Here is a 25,289-nt window from a genome sequence, read left to right on the forward strand (position 1 = left end):
CCCACAGCACTAATTCTGTCAGAACAAAGGACAGGGTCTGGTTAACATTCTGCTTGTGTTAGTGACTGCATTGACCACATCTTCTCTGAGAAAGACTCGAACTTAAAGTCCACCTTGAGAAGCAAGAAGGTTAAAGATACTGTAGCCTGAATATCTGGCCTGTATAAATAATTTATGTTTCAGGCAGTTTAATTAATAACATACAATCTGAACTGCTAGCATTAGGTACAGAACAGGAGTAAAGATTTTAATTTATATTTACTCCTTTTAAGTCAATATTGTAACAATGTTTTTTGGGGAAAAAAAAGTATTTTATACACTGCACTGTGCACTGTGCACTGTGTGCAGGGAGGGTGGGGGGGGGGGAGAGAGAAGGGTTTCACGGGTTGGAGTTAAAATTCTTCTTCCTGCATAAACAGAACAGGAGCAGAGTTCATTCTATGAGAAATGCACATCTTCAATGACATGTTAGTAGGGTAGATTTGTTTATTTATTACTCATTAAACATATATTGTCAGGTAATAATAAAATAAACAAAAGTTACATATTCCTAATACTAATGATAAAATTGTGTTTTTTTTTTTTTACTTATGTTTTTCAAGAAACAAACTGTTCAGTTAACCTTTAATACCACAAATCTGCATTTACTGCATTGTCTGCTAAACCTTTTCTCAACCATCCAGTCTGTATTTTTTTATTTTAAGAAATACTATCATTAATAGCTCTTAGTGTTCTATAGCTTTGAGTTTATATATATATATATATATATATATACACTCACCTAAAGGATTATTAGGAACACCATACTAATACTGTTTTTGACCCCCTTTCGCCTTCAGAACTGCCTTAATTCTACGTGGCATTGATTCAACAAGGTGCTGAAAGCATTCTCTAGAAATTTTGGCCCATATTGATAGGATAGCATCTTGCAGTTGATGGAGATTTGTGGGATGCACATCCAGGGCATGAAGCTCCCGTTCCACCACATCCCAAAGATGCTATATTGGGTTGAGATCTGGTGACTGTGGGGGCCAGTTTAGTACAGTGAACTCATTGTCATGTTCAAGAAACCAATTTGAAATGATTCGACCTTTGTGACATGGTGCATTATCCTGCTGGAAGTAGCCATCAGAGGATGGGTACATGGTGGTCATAAAGGGATGGACATGGTCAGAAACAATGCTCAGGTAGGCCGTGGCATTTAAACAATGCCCAATTGGCACTAAGGGGCCTAAAGTGTGCCAAGAAAACATCCCCCACACCATTACACCACCACCACCAGCCTGCACAGTGGTAACAAGGCATGATGGATCCATGTTCTCATTCTGTTTACGCCAAATTCTGACTCTACCATCTGAATGTCTCAACAGAAATCGAGACTCATCAGACCAGGCAACATTTTTCCAGTCTTCAACTGTCCAATTTTGGTGAGCTTGTGCAAATTGTAGCCTCTTTTTCCTATTTGTAGTGGAGATGAGTGGTACCCGGTGGGGTCTTCTGCTGTTGTAGCCCATCCGCCTCAAGGTTGTACGTGTTGTGGCTTCACAAATGCTTTGCTGCATACCTCGGTTGAAACGAGTGGTTATTTCAGTCAAAGTTGCTCTTCTATCAGCTTGAATCAGTCGGCCCATTCTCCTCTGAACTCTAGCATCAACAAGGCATTTTTGCTCACAGGACTGCCGCATACTGGATGTTTTTCCCTTTTCACACCATTCTTTGTAAACCCTAGAAATGGTTGTGCGTGAAAATCCCAGTAACAGAGCAGATTGTGAAATACTCAGACCGACCCGTCTGGCACCAACAACCATGCCACGCTCAAAATTGCTTAAATCACCTTTCTTTCCCATTCAGACATTCAGTTTGGAGTTCAGGAGATTGTCTTGACCAGGACCACACCCCTAAATGCATTGAAGCAACTGCCATGTGATTGGTTGGTTAGATAATTGCATTAATGAGAAATTGAACAGGTGTTCCTAATAATCCTTTAGGTGAGTATATATATATATATATATATATTTTTTTAAAGAAGAATGTTATAATGTGATGTCAACACAGTCTGTGAACAATTTAACACAATCAGGTCTGTCTGCTTTGAAGTATATATCTGATGTGGTGTTTACTGTACCTTAAAAGGTCAATTTATGCTGAAATACTTTCCTAAGAAGTCATGGAAACTCAATTCATAATTTTGTTTAGCTTTTACTACAAACATGTTCAAAATATATTCTATAAATTCCCAGCATTTTGTAGATATGACCTCAGAGACCATGCCAAGATTTCCATTTGGAACCCAAAGTGACTGGGCTCAAAATGAAAAGGCAGACTGGACAATACTCTAAGCCTCTTCCTACATCTGCAGCTAGGCTCCTGTGAGCAGTGCACAGAGTTTAGGAAATCGGTTTTACAGTTGTCGGCAATACAGCATAAGGAAATCTAGGGCTTAGGTCCAAAGATCAGAATTTCAGGTGAGACATGAGTAGTCTGTTAATGTTTTAAAATGTATTTGAAATACAATATATGGAGGTCAGACATTGTCCTTAATCATCACCCTCTATACTTGATATTCTTCATAAAAATGGCAACAAAGGCCTCTCTTCTTTCATCACTTTATTTCAACTACATATGTAAATGATACTCTTCCATACAAGTAAGCCCTCACACATCCCCACTCAAACACATCTGGGCACATTGATCTTTCATTCATTACAAATGTTTTTATTTGTTGTTGTTATTATAACCATTAAATAAAAAATGCAGAAGAACATTTTGGACTTATTATTTCTAGAACATCTGCCTAATTAAAACCAACCAAACATAATGATACCACTGCATGATTTAGTTACACAAATAAGTTTGCACATTCTGCACTGAGGAGTTATCGGACATAAATACACAACACGTAAATATTAAATCCCATAACAATTCAATACTCAAAGAATGGAAATATCCTTACATAATCATGCATACAAAAAAGAAACACTTGCTTTTTCAGTAAAAACTAGGTAGGAAAAAGGACAACTTACAGCAGTGCCAGTCAAAGAAGGGTACCATCAAGTTCTTTTTTCTTTACAGCTCTACTTTCTGTTCAACAGAAGGCTTGCTCTCTTACCACTGGAACCTGTTAGAGAGAGACGATGGGATGTTACTGGCACGGCATATAGGCAGCCAGCTGTGAGGTGACCATCTGCATTTCAATTCTATTTTCACTCCGCTCTGTTCAAGAATAAGGAAAGGAGCCAATGACAGTGTCAAGAATGGCCCTCTACCCTGAAGTGGGAGAAATATTTATCTAACATCTGATGATGCGTGCCGCCTGCCAGACAGATTACATAGGCAGCAGTGCTGTCTCATCAAGTGTCTCCCTGATGAAGGGAGAGGAGAGATATGCTGGTCGAGGCCTATTCTGGGGCCAGGAAAATCAGCTGGCATTTCTTTGGTAGGCAAAAACAAACATTGTTTTCTGTGAAACAAAACTTAGTATGCATTTTGCAATTACCTGTTTCATTGGTCTGCTTAATTAACTTTCTAATTTCCTCTCATTAACAACAACTGAAAACATAATAATTGTAACAACTGTCAATCCAGGAAGATAAAATGCATAATTATGATGCTTCAATGTCATGTCTACATTATCACATTATATAACAAACACTTTAAATGTATTGCTCTTGTTGTTTGATAGACAGAATGCCCTCACTTTGCTGTTAGGCTTAGGAATGAGGTTTAACTTGGTTTCCAAAGACGGAGTTCATCCTGTGTAGAGCTGAGTTTCAAACTCTAGTGTTAGCATGGGTTGAGGTTTTGTTAAATATTAGGCCTAACAATGGGGTGGGTTTTAAAACACTCTTCCCCAAAATAATCCCAATTTAAGCCTAGAACTAAATAGTGTTTATACATTTTACTATAAATGATGATATTCTTCTTTCTTGAGCAAATACATACTATTCAACCAATCCTAGGACTACACATCATTACACCAAATAGTAGCGTGACGTGGAAAAGAGAAGCTGTAGATCCAAGCAAGTGGAAATATCTTGGGGAGGCCTTCATCCAGCAGTGGATAGAAATGGGTTGATGTGTATTTGTACCTACCTGCATTGATTAATAATATTCTCCAGCTTGTGTAATGCTGAAATAATACTGTTTTGTGAATGTACACAATGAAGATATGTGCTGTGTACAGTATAGTTCTGGAGCTTGGCCAGATTCCCATTTTAAATGACAATGCCTAAATACGTAACCAGAAATTGAATTTGGGAAATAGAAATTAAAGAGCTAATAAAATCTAAAACAGAGCCTTTTGAATTTACATTAGGATCCCTTCAGATATATATATATATATATTAGGTGAGTGTATATATATATACACTCACCTAAAGGATTATTAGGAACACCTGTTCAATTTCTCATTAATGCAATTATCTAACCAACCAATCACATGGCAGTTGCTTCAATGCATTTAGGGGTGTGGTCCTGGTCAAGACAATCTCCTGAACTCCAAACTGAATGTCTGAATGGGAAAGAAAGGTGATTTAAGCAATTTTGAGCGTGGCATGGTTGTTGGTGCCAGACGGGCCGGTCTGAGTATTTCACAATCTGCTCAGTTACTGGGATTTTCACGCACAACCATTTCTAGGGTTTACAAAGAATGGTGTGAAAAGGGAAAAACATCCAGTATGCGGCAGTCCTGTGGGCGAAAATGCCTTGTTGATGCTAGAGGTCAGAGGAGAATGGGCCGACTGATTCAAGCTGATAGAAGAGCAACTTTGACTGAAATAACCACTCGTTACAACCGAGGTATGCAGCAAAGCATTTGTGAAGCCACAACACATACAACCTTGAGGCGGATGGGCTACAACAGCAGAAGACCCCACCGGGTACCACTCATCTCCACTACAAATAGGAAAAAGAGGCTACAATTTGCACAAGCTCACCAAAATTGGACAGTTGACGACTGGAAAAATGTTGCCTGGTCTGATGAGTCTCGATTTCTGTTGAGACATTCAGATGGTAGAGTCAGAATTTGGCGTAAACAGAATGAGAACATGGATCCATCATGCCTTGTTACCACTGTGCAGGCTGGTGGTGGTGGTGTAATGGTGTGGGGGATGTTTTCTTGGCACACTTTAGGCCGCTTAGTGCCAATTGGGCATCGTTTAAATGCCACGGCCTACCTGAGCATTGTTTCTGACCATGTCCATCCCTTTATGACCACCATGTACCCATCCTCTGATGGCTACTTCCAGCAGGATAATGCACCATGTCACAAAGGTCGAATCATTTCAAATTGGTTTCTTGAACATGACAATGAGTTCACTGTACTAAACTGGCCCCCACAGTCACCAGATCTCAACCCAATAGAGCATCTTTGGGATGTGGTGGAACGGGAGCTTCGTGCCCTGGATGTGCATCCCACAAATCTCCATCAACTGCAAGATGCTATCCTATCAATATGGGCCAACATTTCTAAAGAATGCTTTCAGCACCTTGTTGAATCAATGCCACGTAGAATTAAGGCAGTTCTGAAGGCGAAAGGGGGTCAAACACAGTAGTAGTATGGTGTTCCTAATAATCCTTTAGGTGAGTGTATATATATATAAAAATACATTTCTGCATCATAAGAAACCATTTGCTCTTCAGTGGAGTGCTACATTACTACACTAGTGAAACAGATAGCGACACACTTTTCTTTATTTATTCACACTGATTTGGAAATCTTCCTTTCTCAATGATGGATACATTTGAAATGTCTTTAAAACCTAGCCATTACAAAGCTGATGTTTACATTGAAAGACTGCAGGCTTTAATAATTAAGCTACATAACGAGAGTGTAGTTAAATGCATTGGAGTCACTAACCCTCCATTTCAAACAAATGCAGGTTCTGACTGAGGGAAATAAATAAAATAAACATCTGGTGATAAAAGATTCTTTGATTCAACACTCACGAAGATGTGCATATATTATCAAGATATGAACATTTTCAAAAGCAAATAAAATGGTCAATGTCAATATCATTCTATGGGAAGTCATTCATTTGTATTTGTAGAACAGAATACCGATGTTATTCACACTAGTTGAAACACTGAAAAATAAAAAGACTGTATATATTATATTTCATGTTCAATACACACTTTCACCACTTCGAATTTCACATACTTTGAAAATTCATTGTTCTTTTCCTTACATAAAGCATTCCTCATGCGTCACCTCTTTTGAGTAAGCATCCCAGATTTGTCAAAGCAAGTGAGAAAGCCAGTTCTCTGCTGAAGTTCTGAAAAATAGCTTTTCAGACTAGGGTGTTCCTCACAATCCTTCCCAGTCTTGGGGTGGGGGGGAGGGGGTCTTTTAATTGCTATCTGTTAATAAATATGTGTTATATCAGCTCCAAATATGCTTAGCTATTGAGATATGTGTTGTGTTGTTAAAGTATGCTGATGTTTGAGCAATTAAACAATTTATATTATTTAAAACACAGGAATTTGACCTTCAGCAGAACATGTAGAAGCCATTGTGGTTAGTTAAAACAGGTTTTTGAATACATTCCAAGAACATTCTAATTTTGGGGTAATTATACACATCATATCTAAAAGATATAGATATAATTTAAGAAGATTATTTTAGAGTATTTTTTTTAACCAAGATCAGTAGAGGAAAATATGTATAGTTATGGGGATGAGATTCTCAAGAGGAGTATTCCCAATCTGTCAAAGCCATGGAATTGCAGGTGTACTGCCTGTCAAGACTCGCAAGCCCCTCAGCCTGAACTGCATTGCAGCACATGACACCATTAAAACACACTGACAGGTGAGAGATGGGGCCTTTATATGGGGATACAAAACTCAGACATGACCAGCTGCAATAAAGCTAAATGTGCTATGGGAACCAGTCCCTGAAAATCATCTCTCCACCAAGTTTGGAAACAGAGCAGCCAGGCTAGCAGCCCCAAGGTGTCACCGACTTGGGCTTAATACAAAAGGAAACAATGATGCAGGTATCACCTGAGACACTGTGGTTTGTTAACCCTTACAAGTCTCATGACACTATGCAATATACATATGTAAAGTCTATAATGTCACATGATCTACACTTCACATTATATACCCTTACTGTAATAGTATAGTGCACACATTTAATTAAATAACAGTGTAAAGGTAACTGTTCATGAAATTAGACTCTGGAAAGCAGCCAGCAGGAGAGGAATTACAAATATGTAGCTGTTTCCATTCCCTTGTGTACACACTGAGAACAACCAAGTGTCCACATAATGATTTCAAAATCTGAATTCGACAAAGCAGATTAATTCAAGTGGTATTGCAATTTGAAACAGTCGTATTGATCCAAAATGACTAATTGATGTAGGGTTGTATAAATTAATACTAAACTGTTTTATTGCATTGGTATCTATCTACATTGAATCTTGCATGTAAACACTTGTACCACACAATGTAAACTGATGTACTGAATATTGCACTGTATAATATCTTACAATTAACATTTTTTTCTGATTGAAAATCTTTGAAGGCTGGCTTTCAGGAATGACCTAGCCTAAATGGGGAAAAAAGAAATGTCCCTTACAGGATGTGGGCTAGTATTGCACAGAATACCCTATTTCATAGTACAAGTGTATATGATGCACTCTGTGCATCTAATTCAAACCCATGCTCCTTGCTCGACACCTCTCCCCTATACATTCAAACATAGAACTGTCCCTAGTGAAGCATCAAAGCCAGGCCTTCTCATAAACCTTTTAGAAGTCAATAATCCAGCACATGCTGCTTGACTCTCACAGCAGCAAAAAACATAAAACACAATTCAGTCACTACTTTCACACTACAGCCCAGCTCTGGCTATCCTTTCAAAGAATATATGTGGTCATAATGAATAGTAAATAACTTGCTTTACCACTTTGCTGTACACACACAGACACAAACATTTAATTTAATTTATTGCAGTGTAAAACCTAGGTCTATATACCTATCAGCCATAACATTATGACCACTGACAGGTGAAGTGAATAACACTGATAATCTCGTTATCATGGCACCTGTCAGTGGGTAGGATATATTAGGCAGCAAGTGAACATTTTGTCCTCAAAGTTAACGTGTTAGAAGCAAAGCGTAAGGATCTGAGCAACTTTGACAAGGGTCAAATTGTGATGGCTAGACGACTGGGTCAGAGCTTCTCCAAAACTGCAGCTCTTGTGGGGTGTTCCCGGTCTGCAGTGGTCAGTACCTATCAAAAGTGGTCCAAGGAAGGAAAAGCGGTGAACCAGCGACAGGGTCATGGGCGGCCAAGGCTCATTGATGCACGAGGGGAGCAAAGACTGGCCCGTGTGGTCCGATCCAACAGACGAGCTACTGTAGCTCAAATTGCTGAAAAAGTGAATGCTGGTTCTGATAGAAAGGTGTCAGAACACACAGTGCATCACAGTTTGTTGCGTATGGGGCTGCGTAGCCACAGACCAGTCAGGGTGCCTATGCTGACCCCTGTCCACTGCCGAAAGCAGCTGCAATGGGCATGTGAGCATCAGAACTGGACCACGGAGCAATGGAAGAAGGTGGCCTGGTCTGATCAATCACGAGTTCAAGGTGTTGACTTGGCCTCCAAATTCCCCAGATCTCAATCCAATCGAGCATCTGTGGGATGTGCAAGATAAACAAGTCCGATCTATGGAGGCCCCACCTCGCAATTTACAGGACTTAAAGGATCTGCTGCTAACGTCTTGGTGCCAGATACCACAGCACACCTTCAGAGGTCTAGTGGAGTCCATGCCTCAATGGGTCAGGGCTGTTTTGGGACCTACACAATATTATATTAGACAGGTGGTCATAATGTTATGGCTTATCGGTGTGTATATATATATATATATATATATATATATATGTTGTTGTAGTGTAGGAAGTAATGGGAGATTTCTAAAGTTCAGAAATCGCCCCACTCACCTTCCCTCCAAGAGATTTGAGATTCATAATCATAATTAAAAAGACTGAAAAAAAACAAACAACAACAAATCAAAAACGTAAACCTGAACTCTAAATTCAAAATATGCTCTCCATATCAAACATGTTTACACTGTTATCAACTTTACAGGAACATATTTTGTTATAGAAATTAAATGTATTAGTTTAAATAATTGGTGGAGTGTATATGCTTAAGAAAATCAAATAATTGAAATCTTCTGAAATTAAATATTTCCCAGCTATACTCTCATATTAGATTTGAACCATCAGCATTCATTGAGAAGCAAATCAATCCACTGCCTCTTAACACTATACAACTTACAGCCATGAAACAATCCTAGCCTATGTAGGTAAGGACCTGTCACCACAGAATATAGCTCTGGGATCTTCATCACTGGCAGCAAAAATGCAAATACATTCTCTCACTGGCACTAGAGAACAGCTTTATGGGAAATAAAAGCAAGTGATCTGGATCATTTCAACCCCTGCATGCAATGCTGATGTAAACACGTCATGCTGTCTGTACTGTACAGTATCAAGCACCTTTCAGGGTGAACTGGTAGCTTTAATTGACACTGAGTGTATCTGCCTGGTAAACAGGACCAGAAGGCTGGGTCTATACTATTGATGCAGCAAACCCAGACAACAGTCTGCGCAACCTTTTCCATATGAAACTTGAAATGCTGTTTTCATACCTGTCAATAGCAGCTTATTCAAAAGATACAGGGGAGGGCTTAGTTGAAAATATTGATACTGAATTGGTGTCGTGAAGTAGTATTTACGCCATGTGACATGAACAAACACCAAAGTCTTTATATTTATGTGCTTGTGTGTGTTATGTACAGTATAATAAAGAATAATAGTTGCTTGTCAGTGTCAATACAGGACGTGTGTAAATTCAGGTTGGTATCTTCTTGCTGGCAATTGTATTTGTTTGATGGCCTTGATATGCGATACTGACATACAGTGTTTTTTTGGGGGGAAATACATATTCATGTATAGAGGTATTTCAATTCACATAATTAATTTTATACTACAGTGGACTATAAAAGCTCCTCAGAAGCATCTGATTTATCTGATAAGCATACATGATACATTTAAGCAGAACTGATGTAATTTCAGTATAAATTACATCTGGAATCCCTGGTTAGTATTACATTACTGAAGTGCTTGAATTTGATTGTGCATTTTTCTTTATACAATTCAGCCTTGGTTCTCAAATAACCTAATCAAAGCAACTTATTAAAAGAGAATTTATAAGGATGGTTCTTTTTTCAAGAATTTAAACATATCTCAGCTTATCATTTCCACAAAATTCTATTTCTTTCCCAACAGTATATTTTAGATGGATTTAACCTGTAATGAAGCTTTTAAAGTTCTCTCTTACACAGGTATTTGAAGGTGGATAGACAAAACTACTCTTTATGAGGTACGAGATGTCTCATTAGAGTTTCGGCAAGGCGATAGAGACAGAAGCCATCCGTATAGATGTCTCTGGGGTGAGGTTGTCTGGGATCAGAACGTAGACCACAACCCCAAACAACGTCATTCTCTTCTGAAACATAACCCGCTGTGGCAATGGAAGGCAAGGGTGGTAGCAGTCACATCATCCTAGTAATTAAAAGCAGGCCTTTAAGACAAAAGAGGTGGATCAGACACTGAAACAGCAAAGGAAGATCAAATACCATGCTAATGAAGAAGAAAAATGACTGTATTTGAGTCAAATTACTTGGACATGCAGTCACTGAATAACTTCCCATTTTGTCCCACTGCTCTCATGTACAATCAACAGAAAATAATCAAATGGATCTGTGCTTTGTTTTAAACCACTACTGTAAGTCCAAAAGCTTAACTTGAGATTTATGATGTATGAATATAGTGATTATTCATTTTAAAAAACAAGGGGCAGAGGGTAATGGTGCAGTGACTCACTATTTGCAAGGTTAATGCAAACTGCCATAGTTAATCATAGATTTAGTAGAAACAAAATTCCATACACAGTATTTTGTTTAACCAAACCCCAACTTCACCTCCATCATGCTTCAGCCTGCAAATAGAGAAGGGATATTACACTGCTTCAGCGGGAGTGCTTGAACTAAGAGCAAAATCAGACCTTGAAATGGGGAGAAAGGGTGAGCTGCAAAGCCTATTTTCAGAAGACATTTTAAGGTGCAATGGATTTCAAAGATTTCCCTCCTGGACTTTGGCTGGGATTAAATCAAAACTTTGACCCACCCGCTAATAGAAAACTACAGAACTGTACTCAGTTGCGGCTTCATTTTCAGTAAGATGACACTTTCTTCTAATCATAAATGTAACCGCTATGATGAACAGGTTTGTAGTTTGCTATTAGCGGGTGGGTCAAAGTTTTGATTTAATCCGGACATTTGTTTGAAAGTAATAACACTAGTAAGACTAATTTCTTATAAATTCAGCCTTAACCTTAGTAAGATTAGAAAAAGTCTGACAAGCAACAAATAACTGAAACAGTGACATTGAGTTTTGACAACATGACAACATAAAACTCTTGCACTCACATTTACATATGTATACACTTTCACAAATCTAGAAATACAAAAAAGAAATTGCCAATCTCTACATCAGTAAGGTTTCTTCTGATTAACCAATAAGTTTGCATATGATCTCAGAAGTTGAAAGAATGAAAGAATCTATGTTTGCGAGCATGTAAGCTGGGTTTACCAGCAGCATGTGTGGTACAAAAGCCAGAATAGCTGCAACTTCACAGGCAAGGTGAGACTCCTACTTATGGGGTCTGGTGTGTGAGGGCTGTGTGTGCTTGTGCTGGTCTGTGCGTGTGGAGGAGCTGAATCGAATCTGGAATCATCAATGCAGGTCTCTCTTTACAGAGGAGTGCAACGTACGGTAATGTATTCACGGTTTAACTGGAGCCTCACAATGTAATCCACAAATACATCAGCCACATGTAAAAATATGCTGTATGCCTCATGCTTATTTGGTTTACCTCAAGTTCCCACTTTAAATGAACATTTGCAAATACATAGATTTATCTACCAGTAGGCAGTAGTTTGCACTATGTTCAACATTAACTGTAACAGAGCAATATTGATGGAAGGCTTTGTACCTATTAAGTAAATAGACTGCCTGTAATAGAAAACAAAAAAGAATAACATGCTTCTAATATAGCTAATAAGCATGCATGGAAATATCTGACAATCTGGGCAGTGTGACCTATTTCTGGGTAACATTCCTGTACTTGCCAGCCATGCTCAGTTTCGACCAATTTTCTTGCTTTCTTGTGGCAATTTTCAGCCATACGATTTCTGGTTGGAATTTCTGTCATCTTACACCTGCCTTTTATGAACATGACTTGTTAAAACGGTTAGAAACTGCTTTCCTTGACAAAGTGATTATATAATTGAGTCACAGAACGGAAGAGCAGGAATATTTTGGAAGTGACAGATGTAAACCATTTGCCCTCGATAAAGCTATTTGCCAATATATATATATTTTTTTATAAAATAATTTGGTGTGTAATAAAAATACAAAATAAAAACAAGAAATCGTCCTATACCTTGCACAGAAAGGGACAAATTTGATTGTTTTCAAAATGCCAAGTGGTTGTGGTTTCATAAAAATATTCTTCCGTGTAAAATAATCAGAAAAATAAAGTCATTCAGACTTTCAGCCACATTTCAAAAGCCACTAATCTTCCCCCACACTTTATATATAGGCTAATTAAAACCAGTGCCTTTACCTTTTCACATCAAAATCCCTCTTAAATTCATTTGCCCATTAGGTAAAACCAACTGAACAAAATCAAAGAAGCTGTAGCCTATATGCTATTAATGTAACCATTCAACAAGACATGCCTTTAAGGGAAATGACTGCTCAGCCAATCAAACGGTTTTATTCAGAACTGCAGATTTATGACCCTTGAACTAGAGAACTAAGTTCTTATTAGTTTTAGCTCTAGCGGTTAAAATTCTTCAGAACATCCGGCTCCATTAAACAATTCTGAATATGTGATAATATGATAAATTAGTACAGCAATATTTTCTAAGTATAGATTCAAATAAATAATTAAATAATAATTAAAAAAAAAAAACTGAAAATAAAAATACATACTTCCAGCTAAGGATGATTAATGAAGAAATGTCAACAACACATCACTGATCTTGATTATCATACTTTATTTCAGCTGAGATTATCATGGATCATTTCTGGGTGCCTGTATATAAATCATAAATACTTTTTATTAATTATTACTTTTTGTATTATCAGGAATGCAATAGTATCATGCTATCATCAGAAGTACCATTCTTAAATACATATTTCAATACAGCATATAGCCTAAATGATCCACAATACACATAAGCCCACAGAAACATCATTAGCATTCAAGACAGCTCGTTAAAATCCACACATCCTGTCTAATTACTGCATAACACCGTACTGAAAGTCCACTTCAGAGAAGCTCTGCTCCCTTGTGTTTCGAACTCTAATTAGCTCTATCAGTCCATCACCCTCTCTCAGTCAGTGCCTCTAGAATGCCAGCAACAGTTGATTCAGCCAAAGAAGACGAGAGAGAGGAAAAAACAAGACAAACAAAAAAAACAACAACTTACGGACATATCCATGAACCGGCCTTAAACCTCAGCAGCGTGGGAAACGTGAAAGAGACCCGTGAAGAATGCAAGAGAAAGAAGCACTTTAGGAGAATTTAGGAAGATCCCTTTGTCTCCTCCTCCTCCTCTCCTTTTTTCCCTTCCCTTGTGCCATAAATCCAGCTCAGTCTCTCAGTCATCTGATCCCTTTCCCAATGTATCAATAATTCAGCTGCCACTAAAAGCTCCATTATTAAGTAACTCACTGACATGAAGAGCGAGATCAGAGGAGAGGGAGAACAAACCTACAGAGAGCGAGAGAGCGAGGGAGGGAGGGAGAACGGAGAGAGAGAACCGCTGCAGCAGAATCCCAAAGAAAGATATCAGCTTCCTAATGCTCCTAATGAAGCACTTTAAGAGGTCTGAATCACCCAGCTGTCTGCAGCTCCCCAGCTTGTCTGAAGGCAGCCTCCGCTTGCTCCATCTAAGACAAAGGCAATTGCCACTCGTGTGCAGGAAAGAGGCTCCTTTTGGAAATGACAGCCCTTTACCAATCTCTTTGGACTAATGCCAGTAAAAATCCAAGGTATTCAGGCAATCACTGCATCTCTCTTCCAATAGCATTTTCATTTATCCTGTTTTCCTTTTGTTTTTGTTGTTGGGAATAAGGACAGTTAGATCATGTGATTTCTCTGAATGAATCTGCTCGCACTCTTTCCTGTTTGCAAAGAAACATGCTCATGTTTCATAACACTTTTCCCCCCCTCCTCCTCTCCCATAGTTACAATGAATCATGCCTGCTTGCCTGCTGCCTGCCTGCCTGCCTGCCTGCCTGGACTGTAATTCTTGCTTCCTTATTTGGGACTCATGGTTCAAATTCTGCCCTTTTTCTCCCTACTTCAGCCTTATAACTCAGGGACTTGGGGAAATGAATGCCTGAGACTGTTCAGAGCATTCATCATTGTGAGAAATATGGAAGGTTGCACAAGCCGTCAAGAAAAAGACAAATCAAACTGCTGGCAATATCTTTATAAATTGTTCACAAAACGCAATGTTAATTTTAATCTGTGATTGTGAAGTAAGATAAAGTGGAAAAGCAAAAGGCATTTCAAATAAAGCTTTAAAGAGTTGCACAATTCCATACAATGGAACACATAACATCTTTGAAGCCAATCTATTATTTAAATAAAATACATTGTTAAATACATTTATATATATTACCCATTTATTATCCATGCACTCCTATGGTACTGTTATCACTTATAGGAATGTACTCTGAGTTACCATGGCTCCATAGAAGCAGGAAAAAAAATGGTGTTTCCATAGTTACCTTTCACAATATAATATGAGGGGGAAATTCAGCTGTAGAGCCCACAGGTAACACATAGATAAAAACTAGTAGCTATGCAAACAAATATATGTCTGAAAAATAATGCCGACTCAAACTCCAAGGCTTGATTTCAACTCTAATTCAAACCTCTCCATGGTGAAGGAAATACACATCATTCAGAAGGTGTTATGATTTTTATAACATTAAAGGGGTGGTGGGGTAGATATCAAAATGTTGAACAGTGCCAACAGTAAAATATTTGGGGTGTTGGTATTATATCGCTTCCTTTATTTTGAATGGAACTGAATTTCCACAAGAAAAGCCCTGCCAAATGATTAACCAATTAACCACTTTGTGAGCTTCAACAGGATGAGCATTGGATGTCATAATTAGGTACTGATGTATGCAGAACTTTTAAGATTGGCCAAGCAATCTTAAAATCAATCAAAGGCCTTTTATGTAACCATTCAGTTAATGTACCGTAGACTTGCACTGCTCATCTTTACCTCTTTTAGTACCCATACAAAGGGGCTGCACTTTAAAGACATCAAGACATCTGAGCTAAGGATCATTCCTTAGGGTGATGAGATCTTAAATCATAGAAAACAAAAATCTAATAAAAACACGACCTGACCTCAAATTTATCTCGTCACAATTGAGGTGTGCCTAGGAATTAGCTTTTTAAAGATCCACACAATATTTGAATAAGTCTTATGGGTACATCCAGCTAGTAAATGCAGATACTTATTTAGATTGTTAACCAAGCTGTATGGTACAGGAATCATTTCCATTGTGGACATTGACAAACTAAGCATCTGCTCAGTAGATGGGAGCTAAGGTTTGGGTTTCATTATGAATGCAATGCTGCATTTCAGTATGCTGAAAAGTGGAGACAGGCGCTGAAGACTGCATCAATCACCACTATGAGAAGACTTCCACATATACCACTGATGACAGAGAGAAGAGTGTACCTATAGAGTATTGATGATCTCCGGGTACAGGAATGACAACAATGCAAAACGTATCCTACAATAAAGTAGGATGCACCTGAGATACAAAGATTGTATATACAATAGGGAATTGCTTGCATAATATTAAAGAGATTCTGTACTTGACATCCAACTTGAACTAGTACACACAGTGCTACAATTAACAGATAATGGGCTGTACATTTCTCAGTAAAGTAACAGCAAGAATAATTTTAGTGTCATGATTTTTAAGAAGGCTGCTCTGAAGCAATCAACTCTAACATCAACTCCAAGACCACAGGCCATAGAGTTGTTTGTGTTTGTACAGCCCACATCCAGAACTGTGTTTCTCTTTATAGCTCTGAGCTGAAGACACATACTGTGTATGACTGGAGATTTATGTCACACCACACTAACCTTGGAGCTACAGATTCAGAAGCTGAGGTGGCTGACCTCACTGTGCCACAACGACATCTACAGACTACAGACAGATCAAAATAATTTGAAGGCACACTTTTTAATTGTCTCTAATAAGTTCAAATAGATTTTATAAAGTGTGTGTGTGTTAATAATAATTTCTTAGCAGATGTGTGTGTGTGTCTTGTTGTCTAATGATTCAACTAGAAACAGTGCTGCAGTAGGCAAGAACAAGATTTGAGAGATTGTCTCACAAATACTGAGACTGTCACATGAATCTCACCACACAATACAATGAAACACTAAAACAAAACAAAAAACAAAGCACAAACAAATCTCTCATAAGAGCATAATATTTAATAGGCTATAGCAAGAAGGGCAGCCTGTCTGCAGAGATCAAACAAACAGGCATGCTTGTGCATTAGAAATCTTGGATGATTCAATTAAACCTGATCTGAATCTCAGAGAGTTGTACTGTAATATCTATAAAATGTCCTACTATAAACAACATTTACATGCCTGTGGTCAGTCCTTGAAGAACATGAAAAGGGCAGTTTTCAGCCTTGGCAATTAGACATTGACATTCCCTATACAAACAAATTTAGGAATTTCCATCAGTCATTTTCTTTTATTCTAGCATCACACCCTCCCTTTAGTGCCCGATGGGGGTCATCATCAAACCAGAAGAGCCTTTGTTGTTATTGCTTTTCCATGCCCTTTGGATTTAAAAATAATAATAATAATACTAATACTAATACTAATACTAATAATAATAATAATTATTATTATTATTATTTACTCCCAGCGGCTTTTAGTTTGGGACAAAAAGCTTGCAGAAAGAGATGAAATGGCTGGCAAAAACATGAAGTTCTCAATCTGATAAATTAAATTGTGGTCCTTGCTTTTCATTAGGCCTGTATGTTCAGAGAGAAGAAATGCCTTAAGCATTTAATACAATAGCAATATAGGCCTATATTACTTTTTCGTAACTAATTGAAGGAAAACCAACCCTGCAATAGTATAGCTTTAATATTTTACTAATATTTTAATAGATTACCATCAAAAACTGGAGCAATACACAATAATCCAAACCTTTAAAATTCGAAATTAATGTATTTTAAGAATATTAACATTCTTGTGGCCGAAAGCTGTAAAACACATATCTTATGACAAGTAGGACTTAAGAATTGTTCTTCATCATGAAAAAGAATGTACTGTTTATAGTAATTTTATTAACAAAGTGTATATAATAAAGTTTATGGGTTGCTCATAAACTGAACATATTTTTATTGTCATCAAAACAAGACTATGAAAGAAAATGTATTTTAATGTATGAATACCGGTGCAGCACATTTGATTGACTGAAATCTATTCATGCTGCCAAACATTATATATTATGTGGTATGGTATGCATAAAGATGAATTTATACTTTGGAAAAAATAATGCATAGCCTATTTTCTGTAAACTAACATTCATTTGAATTTAATGCGACAGTGAAACTGGCATGGATGGTTCTGTACATTTGTTGTATCAATTTCCATTAGCCAGAAAGGTTTTTCATTACTTTAGCAGTGAGTAATTTCAACCCTGTTTGTCACCTGAGAAAGTGACACTGTGCCAGTGTGGATAAGATCCAGTACAAGTGTGTTGGGCAGCCTAAAAACACAAGTGTTTTCTATTTCCTTATATTCCATTCAAATGAAACACAACTTGAGTGCTGCTGTCGTAGCTTATACAAGGATCTGAAATTTAACCCACATGTGCTTGGCAATGAGATACAGTCCCTGCTGAGTTTTGAAATCAGCTTTTATTGAATGGCCTTGAGTAAATGTCCATTTACCTAGACTCCCATCTCAAGTACTTAGATGGAGCCAGTCTCACAGCTGCTTTTGTGGACAAAGCCAATCATTCACTGGAACTCTATTTCACACCTGGGAGCTGCAAATGATGGCAGGGCTATCCTTCAACAAGAACGTTCAAGAGCGAGGGACACTTCAGCCTTCAGGGCACTCAGCTTTGTCTTTCTAATGGGCTCCTATCCTGTGGAATCCCAGGCCTATGAACTGGAGTAGTGATTGGTGGAGCTAAGTACCCCAGTAAATCGTAACCTTTTCCACAAGAGACCAATGACAAATGTGTCCATGTTGTGTAAAGCAAAAGTGCAAAGGAACAAACTGCATGAATTAATAACTTTATTAAATAGGTCTATATGCGATTATGTTATATCTTACAGTAAAATGTCTTAGTTTTTTTCTCTCATTTAAGGAGGTCAAAAATACCACAAATGGAATGAGAAAACAAGTAAATGAAAAGGTGCAAGATACAATAAAGGTTATAATATTCTAATTAAGAAGTAGGATGCTGAAGCACCATGGTATTGAAATTTGTAATGTTTTATGCCTTGAACTGCACTGTATTTTTGCACTTTGTATTGCACTTATATTTTGTAAGTCACCCTGGATAAGGGCGTCTACTAAGAAAAAAATAAAAAAATAAAAGGGAATGCTAATATGGCTATTTGCCTTGAACCACGGCTGTGACGTAGCAGTATCGTGTAGGTAAATATATGGACACTCGACAAACTATTCAATGGATGGAGCACACCACTGGCCAAAACATGAAAAATTTACTGAAGATCATGGTCATATCACCCTTAAAAAAACTCAAAATAAAAAACCCTGCCAAATGGAAAGCATTACCTCTGTTGGCAGTAGAATAAATCTCCTACTATACATTTTGGCAATACAGAATACAGTGACAAGAGAATTTCCCTTCCCTTATCATCCTACCTGTGTTAAGTACCTAAATTACAACAACCGTCATTCTCTTGTTAAACCATTAAGGAGTGACCTACTTACTTTAAATTCCTGAGACAAGGTCGAATTTAAAATGTTAGTATAACTGTGCTATTTATTTATTTTTAAGTGTAACTACATCTTTCTTTGCATATTTAAACTGGATTTATCATCAGGTTTTTCACCTTATGTGATATTCTTACAATGTATTTAAGATATGGTTAAAAAAGTGCTACATAAAGAGCTTTTGTAGGACAGATGTTCATTCATGCTGTACACAGAACTTCACACGAACAAACATTGGTTTGCCACTTTGAAACACATGCCTTGCTAATCTCATATAATCCTCCAGCAAAGCTCAAGTGCTCATCTAAACTCATTTCTCAACCAGCACTGCTTTCCATTTAAGCTGCATCTGTGACTGAGAGAGGCTGTTATTCACAACCTGCCACGGTGTATACTGAAAAATGTACCTTTTTGTATTGATCATTTAGATCAGCAAACTAGATGACAATGGTGTTAAAAGAAAAACATTATAGGAATAATTGGTTCAGTGCAGATAAGGCTGAGAGAGCAGAAACAAAGCCTGCTGTTCTGGGTATCCATGGCATAATAAGTCATTTTAACTTCAGTGAAATTCCGAGTGCATGTTTCAGAACTGAACAGGATTATAATATGTCTATCTACTGCTTGCTTATTAGAAATGTCTGCAAAATGATGATTAACAACCGTTTTCAAAATCCTATAAGCCGTTCCCCCATTCCTCCCAGGTTGACATTTTAAAAACCTTATGCATCTTGTGACAAAGTGTACTATCCATATCTAGTGGATTTTTTAAATCATAAATGTAAATAATCAGGGGCAGTAAATACTCTCATGTGAGTGCTTGTAACTGATGTAAGAATTAAAGCCCATTCTCTGTTCCAAAAGGCATGCAAAGAAACTAAAATAATTCCATTCATTTTTGACAAACTTAATATATAAATATTAGGTGAGTCATAGAGTAAATTCTTATTTGAAAACAAACCTGGCACCGCAATTGGCAAATTATTTCAGACATGATGTTTTATGATAACACCTGTCGTAAAGATTTATGTTAGTCACTTTTTTTTTTTAGTTTTTTTCTTTTAATTGTTTTTTGTTTTGTTTGATTGTTGCAAAACATCGTAGCCTTAGGGATGTTGCATGGAAGAAAGGAGTCCTACACAAGATTTTCAACAACATTTTCACTATATGTTAACCTATTATTATCCAGTGATGCAGCAGCATAAAACATAATTCTTCCATGCAGTTTCTCTTTTTTCACTGGGAACTATGCCGATCTAAACATATTTTTTCATCCACTCGCTCATTTCACATTAAATTATATGTTGTGATCAAAAGAGCAGCTCTGGCACAGATACTTCTACCCCCAGGAGTCAGTATATCATCTTGTAGTTTCTAAATAAGTCATCAGAGATTGGTTATGAAGGTGTCAACTATCAAAAGACAGAAAGGTATTTCATCTTGAACTGCACCAAAGAACAAAGGAATGTCCACATAGATTTATATTTTATACGTTTAATTATTTTTAAATATTAATGTACGTTTATTTTCAATTTTTTATTAGTAGAAATAATTCACGATGCTACAGCTCTTCAATACTTTTTATACTTTTCAATACATCAGTTATTTTTTAGTCCCCAAATGTGTCTACAGTACGTACTCATGAAGTCTAACATCTTATCTTGCAGCTATGCCTTTAAATCTAATTTCAAATAAATAATGTTTTGGAGAATATATTTATTTCAGTTGTATTCCTGTTATTCTCTCTGGATATCATTAATCAAAAAACAACTCTGTGTATTGTTTTAATATTTGGCTTATTAATGAAAAACAAACAAAACATGTTTTAACACTATTTACCATTTTCTCTCTCTCTCACACAATACATTTTCTGCATCCAAAATTGGCAATATAAAATGTAAAGTCTGGAGGCAGTTTCAGGTGTATCATGACGGGCAAAAGAAACTCAGTTGCTGCAGCATCAGTAATCCTCTGCTCCACAGCAGCGTAATGCCATAATGCTGATTAGAAAGGTATTATGAGCAATTGGCTTTTCAATAGATCCCTTGCTTAGCTGTTGCCCTGCTGTCACAATTAAAGAGGGTAAACAGAACTGCTCAATGTATAAAGTGCAGCTAGAAAAATTAAAATGAGACCTCCGTAGGTCTGATATCTGATTGGCTCAGGGAACCTGCTTAAAGACTAGCAAATCCCCTCTTGTTTAAAGAGGAGTTCCACCACTAAGCTGAAGGCAAATGCGTCATTTTGCTAAATGCAGATTCACCTTGTTCCTGAATAATCAGGGTTACAGGTGTAAATTGACCTCAGTTCCACATGTACAAGTAGTTTCAATGTAAAAGAGGAAAAGGATTGCTCTCCAAACAAAATAGGCAGGAAAGGGTATCCATGGCTTTGCTGTGATATACATACTGATTTAAAGCCCATGTCAAACCACAAGATGTTGTCATTAACTATATTTTGATTTCATGTTGACAAAAAATGGAGATGAGCAGCACAGGACTATTGCTCTGCCCTAACACAAATTATTATATTTCATTATCCAACATAGTTATGAATCATGCATCTTAAATCTTAATTAAGATCTTAAAATCTTAAGTCTTCAAAACAAACCAATCACAAGACAAATCACCCAGAGTAAGAGGTTCTTATCTTACATGCAGATTTATTAGCATATATTAATATAGCCCTTTGGAATGTTTTTTCTTTTTTAATAGCAATTAACAACTAGAAGAGTTACATGTAAATACAGGAAGAGGATGATATATATAGTGTCCCTCTGTATAACACACTGTCCAGTGTTGGACATTGGATTTCAGGCCATTCTCTGCCCCAGACAATCTACTAACCAGAGACACATTTTCAAGTAAGACAAAACTGCTAAACAGCACAGGGCAAATTACAGTTAGTCAATAAAGAAGAATCATTCGTGTCTGTAATTATAAAGATATCTGATTTCCCAGGTTGCAAGTCAAGAGGCTTTTTCTGCCACGACTCAAGCAGAACTAATGAAGCCATTTGAAGAATCCTGAACTGTCTGCAACAAATAAATGCAAATAAAATCTGTATGATTTTCCATTTAAAATGAAAATGACATCCTGGACAGGCAGATTAAGCAATGTGTTGCCACAATTTACCATGTATGATAGAATTGAGTACCTTAGAGAAAAGTCCCAAGGTGTGTATGGGTTTTTTAAAGTTACAAAAGCATTGCATGTGGTCTCTCAGAAAGTGGTAAAATTAAAAGGAGCCATCTGTCTTAGCAACAAAAATCCCAAAACAAACTCTTTAACAAATTAACCCATTTAAAGAATACTAAGAGGCCTGCTACAAATAAATATGGTAATGCTGAAGACAATACTGTCTACACAATACACACATAAGAAACATTTGAAAACAGGTTGTATAGGATCAGTATGTTAAAAAAAAAAAAGTGTGTATTGGTTTCACAGTTTTACTGTAACTGCTTCCTTAAACAAACCAGTATTTGAAGTTTGGAACTTTAGAGACAAACCTGGTCACATCTTCAACACTGGCAGAGTAGTTACATTGTTACAGCAGCTGGTGGCACTACACTAAAACTATAAATTAACACCACGAGAAAGGATTCAATTTTAGTTTCAATACATTGAACCTCAGGACAAGTTAATAACACAAGCAAGCTGAACAGACGCATGTACATCCTGAAGATCAATGCCAGCATCAAAAGATATTTTTCCACCCACTGTAAGATTTCTGACAGACCCCCTTGTCAATGGGACCTGTGTACATTCACAATTATAGGCTTGAGAAATTCCACAGCTGTCTGCTGTATTCTGCTCCAGGTGTCCTTCAGACACTATTGCTCTGTTTAGATGACTTTCTATTTGCACAGCGCAATGCTACACTAGTTAGCAGCGCCTCACATGAATATGCTACAGTACAGAGAGTGCTACAATGTAATGTGGACTGCCCGTTAAACTAAGCAACTCTACAATCTACTAAACAAAGTCCTTCCCCCTCTTGCTGTAAGCTAGTCACAATTGTTTGCTATTGCTCAAGTCATTAGGTCTGTACCAGGACATATTTTAAGAACTCTGCAAAAGTTTAAACCTTTCCAATATCCAAGGGTTAACAAGATATGCCATTACATACTAAAGTGATCATTATACAAAATATTTAATGGTAAGCTTACCTTAGTCCAGTGCAGGCTGTGCACAATAAGTAATAAACAAAAAACAACATTACTACAATGACCCATCTTCTGGCACTAAAAGAATGATTCTCAGTCTCCACCATTGTGCACTGCTAGCTCTTTACAACACTGTTTTGCCTCATTGTCAGCTGCTGAATTTTGAACATCACTTGAATTTTATGCTGACCTGGATCAAGGTAATAATTGTATTAGGAGTCCCCATTGAGCATGCACCGCTGCTTATCTTTTGCTGCTGATTCAAGCAAAGAATATTGTCAGTCACGGTCGCCATTTAGCTGCAGACACCGCATACAGTAACAAAAACAAACTAAGCTTCACTTTGTGCTGTAGATACAGAGCCACCTTTTCTTCCTCTTTCTTTTTTAATTTAATATTTTTTTTTGGTACAGGTCAAATGGCAAATTAGAGGAACATAACCCTGCCACTACCCTACAGTCAAAAATACAATGAATAAGAACATTCCCTTTTGCCACATAATGGGAAATAAAATTTAGGCTATTTCTTTTTTCACAACCACATTACTTGATCCTTAATTCCTCATCCTTTACTAGCACTTTGTACCATTTAAATAGGGGATTAGTGTAATAACTCAGATTTAAATACTTATTAAAATCCATGCATGCTTTGAGTGAGAGAAACAGGCAATATTCAAAGTGTGTTTATAGCATAGACTGTGGACTATCACTTCGTTCTCTTTATTCATACAATCAAATAAGTTTTTATTATACAGGTCAGTGGCAGCTCAAAATGTCTTGACAGTGAGTTGTTACAGTTGGGAATCTGAAGTATTAAGTAGTACATTTATTATGATTTTGATTATTTTCAATAATAATAATAATAATAATAATAATAATAATATAGAGCTTACAAACAGAGGGGCTAGTTTTCATGAGATATGCTGGCAGCTTGCCTTGATTAAGGACTAAACTTTACTAAACAACAACCATTCAGTTTGATCACAAGTTCACAATCACAATGACACAAAATGCAGTCCTTTTGACAGTTAATTCGACAAACAAATAAACCTACTGAAATCCAACTGGACTTGAGCACCATTTGCTATAGTGATTTAAGCGTGTGTAACTACTCTATTCATTGCATTCCCACTGCGGTCTCCTCCCCCACGTTTTTGCTTGGCTGTAGATCATTTTGACACCAGCTCATTTGTAAAATGTCAATTCAAAGGGAGGGGGGGAAGTTGGGGTTGAATCATTAATTGTATGAATTCATGTGTGATTTATATTAAAGAAATACTCAAAGTGAACGAATTATGCCAAAAGTGATTTGCTGATCAGTATCCTTTTCATTCACAATTAAAGGTAAGGACATCCTAGGAGCAGAGTAACACAAGATGAATATTCAAAAATATATTTCACCCTATTAAAAATACATACAATATTCTGCAAATAATACATGCACATATATAAATATCAATACTGCACATAGGCTATATAAACCAATGCCTTCCTTTCCACCTTGGGAACACTGCATTTCAGCAGCAGCAAAGTAAAAAGGCCAGTTTTATTTGCAGCTAGTAAAAGCACACCTAAGCACACATCCTCGTGAATGTGAGTGAGAATCACAAACATGCTTCTCTATTCGCAACAAATGCGTCAAGGTGACAATTACACGCTGGCAAGCAATTGTAAAATACAGAGCGTTTTCAGGCTGCCTTTCAGCGTGTGAGGCGGTACATGACTGCTCAACTGCTCTGCGGCTTTTATTTATCCAGGCAAGCCCTCTGTAAACAGGTGGGGTCTGGGGAAGTGTGCCAGCAACCGTCCCAGCCGCAGGCCCTGCGCAGCTCCTCACAGCAGCTGGAGGCTGCCAGCACCACTGAGCACAACTGCTGTGGGTGTACATGTGTAATTACATGGTGGAACGAGGTGAAAACTCAGTTTGGGCACAACCCACAGAGAGCAGTAAGAATTACTTATCTTACATGCTACATACACAGGACTGATGTACCAGAG

The 25,289-nt window shown here is 37.3% G+C and overlaps 1 protein-coding gene across 9 annotated transcripts in view; it reads right to left on the bottom strand.

Moving 5' to 3' along the window:
* peak1 (pseudopodium-enriched atypical kinase 1) overlaps window positions 1-25,289 on the bottom strand; it is a 123,411-nt gene that overhangs the window by 54,518 nt on the left and 43,604 nt on the right. For 5 of the 9 annotated variants that reach the window (XM_066701677.1, XM_066701676.1, XM_066701679.1 and 2 more), the window contains one exon: window positions 3,024-3,118. The exons of 3 other annotated variants lie outside the window; for them this stretch is intronic. The gene's annotated coding sequence lies outside the window, so the exon portion shown is untranslated. Of the gene's footprint in view, window positions 1-3,023; window positions 3,119-13,568; window positions 14,186-25,289 lie in introns of those variants that run through there. One more of the 9 variants, XM_066701681.1, reaches the window with a different exon arrangement.

Source organism: Amia ocellicauda, chromosome 4, assembly GCF_036373705.1.
Source record: "Amia ocellicauda isolate fAmiCal2 chromosome 4, fAmiCal2.hap1, whole genome shotgun sequence".
In the NCBI taxonomy this organism is placed as follows: Eukaryota; Metazoa; Chordata; class Actinopteri; order Amiiformes; family Amiidae; genus Amia; species Amia ocellicauda.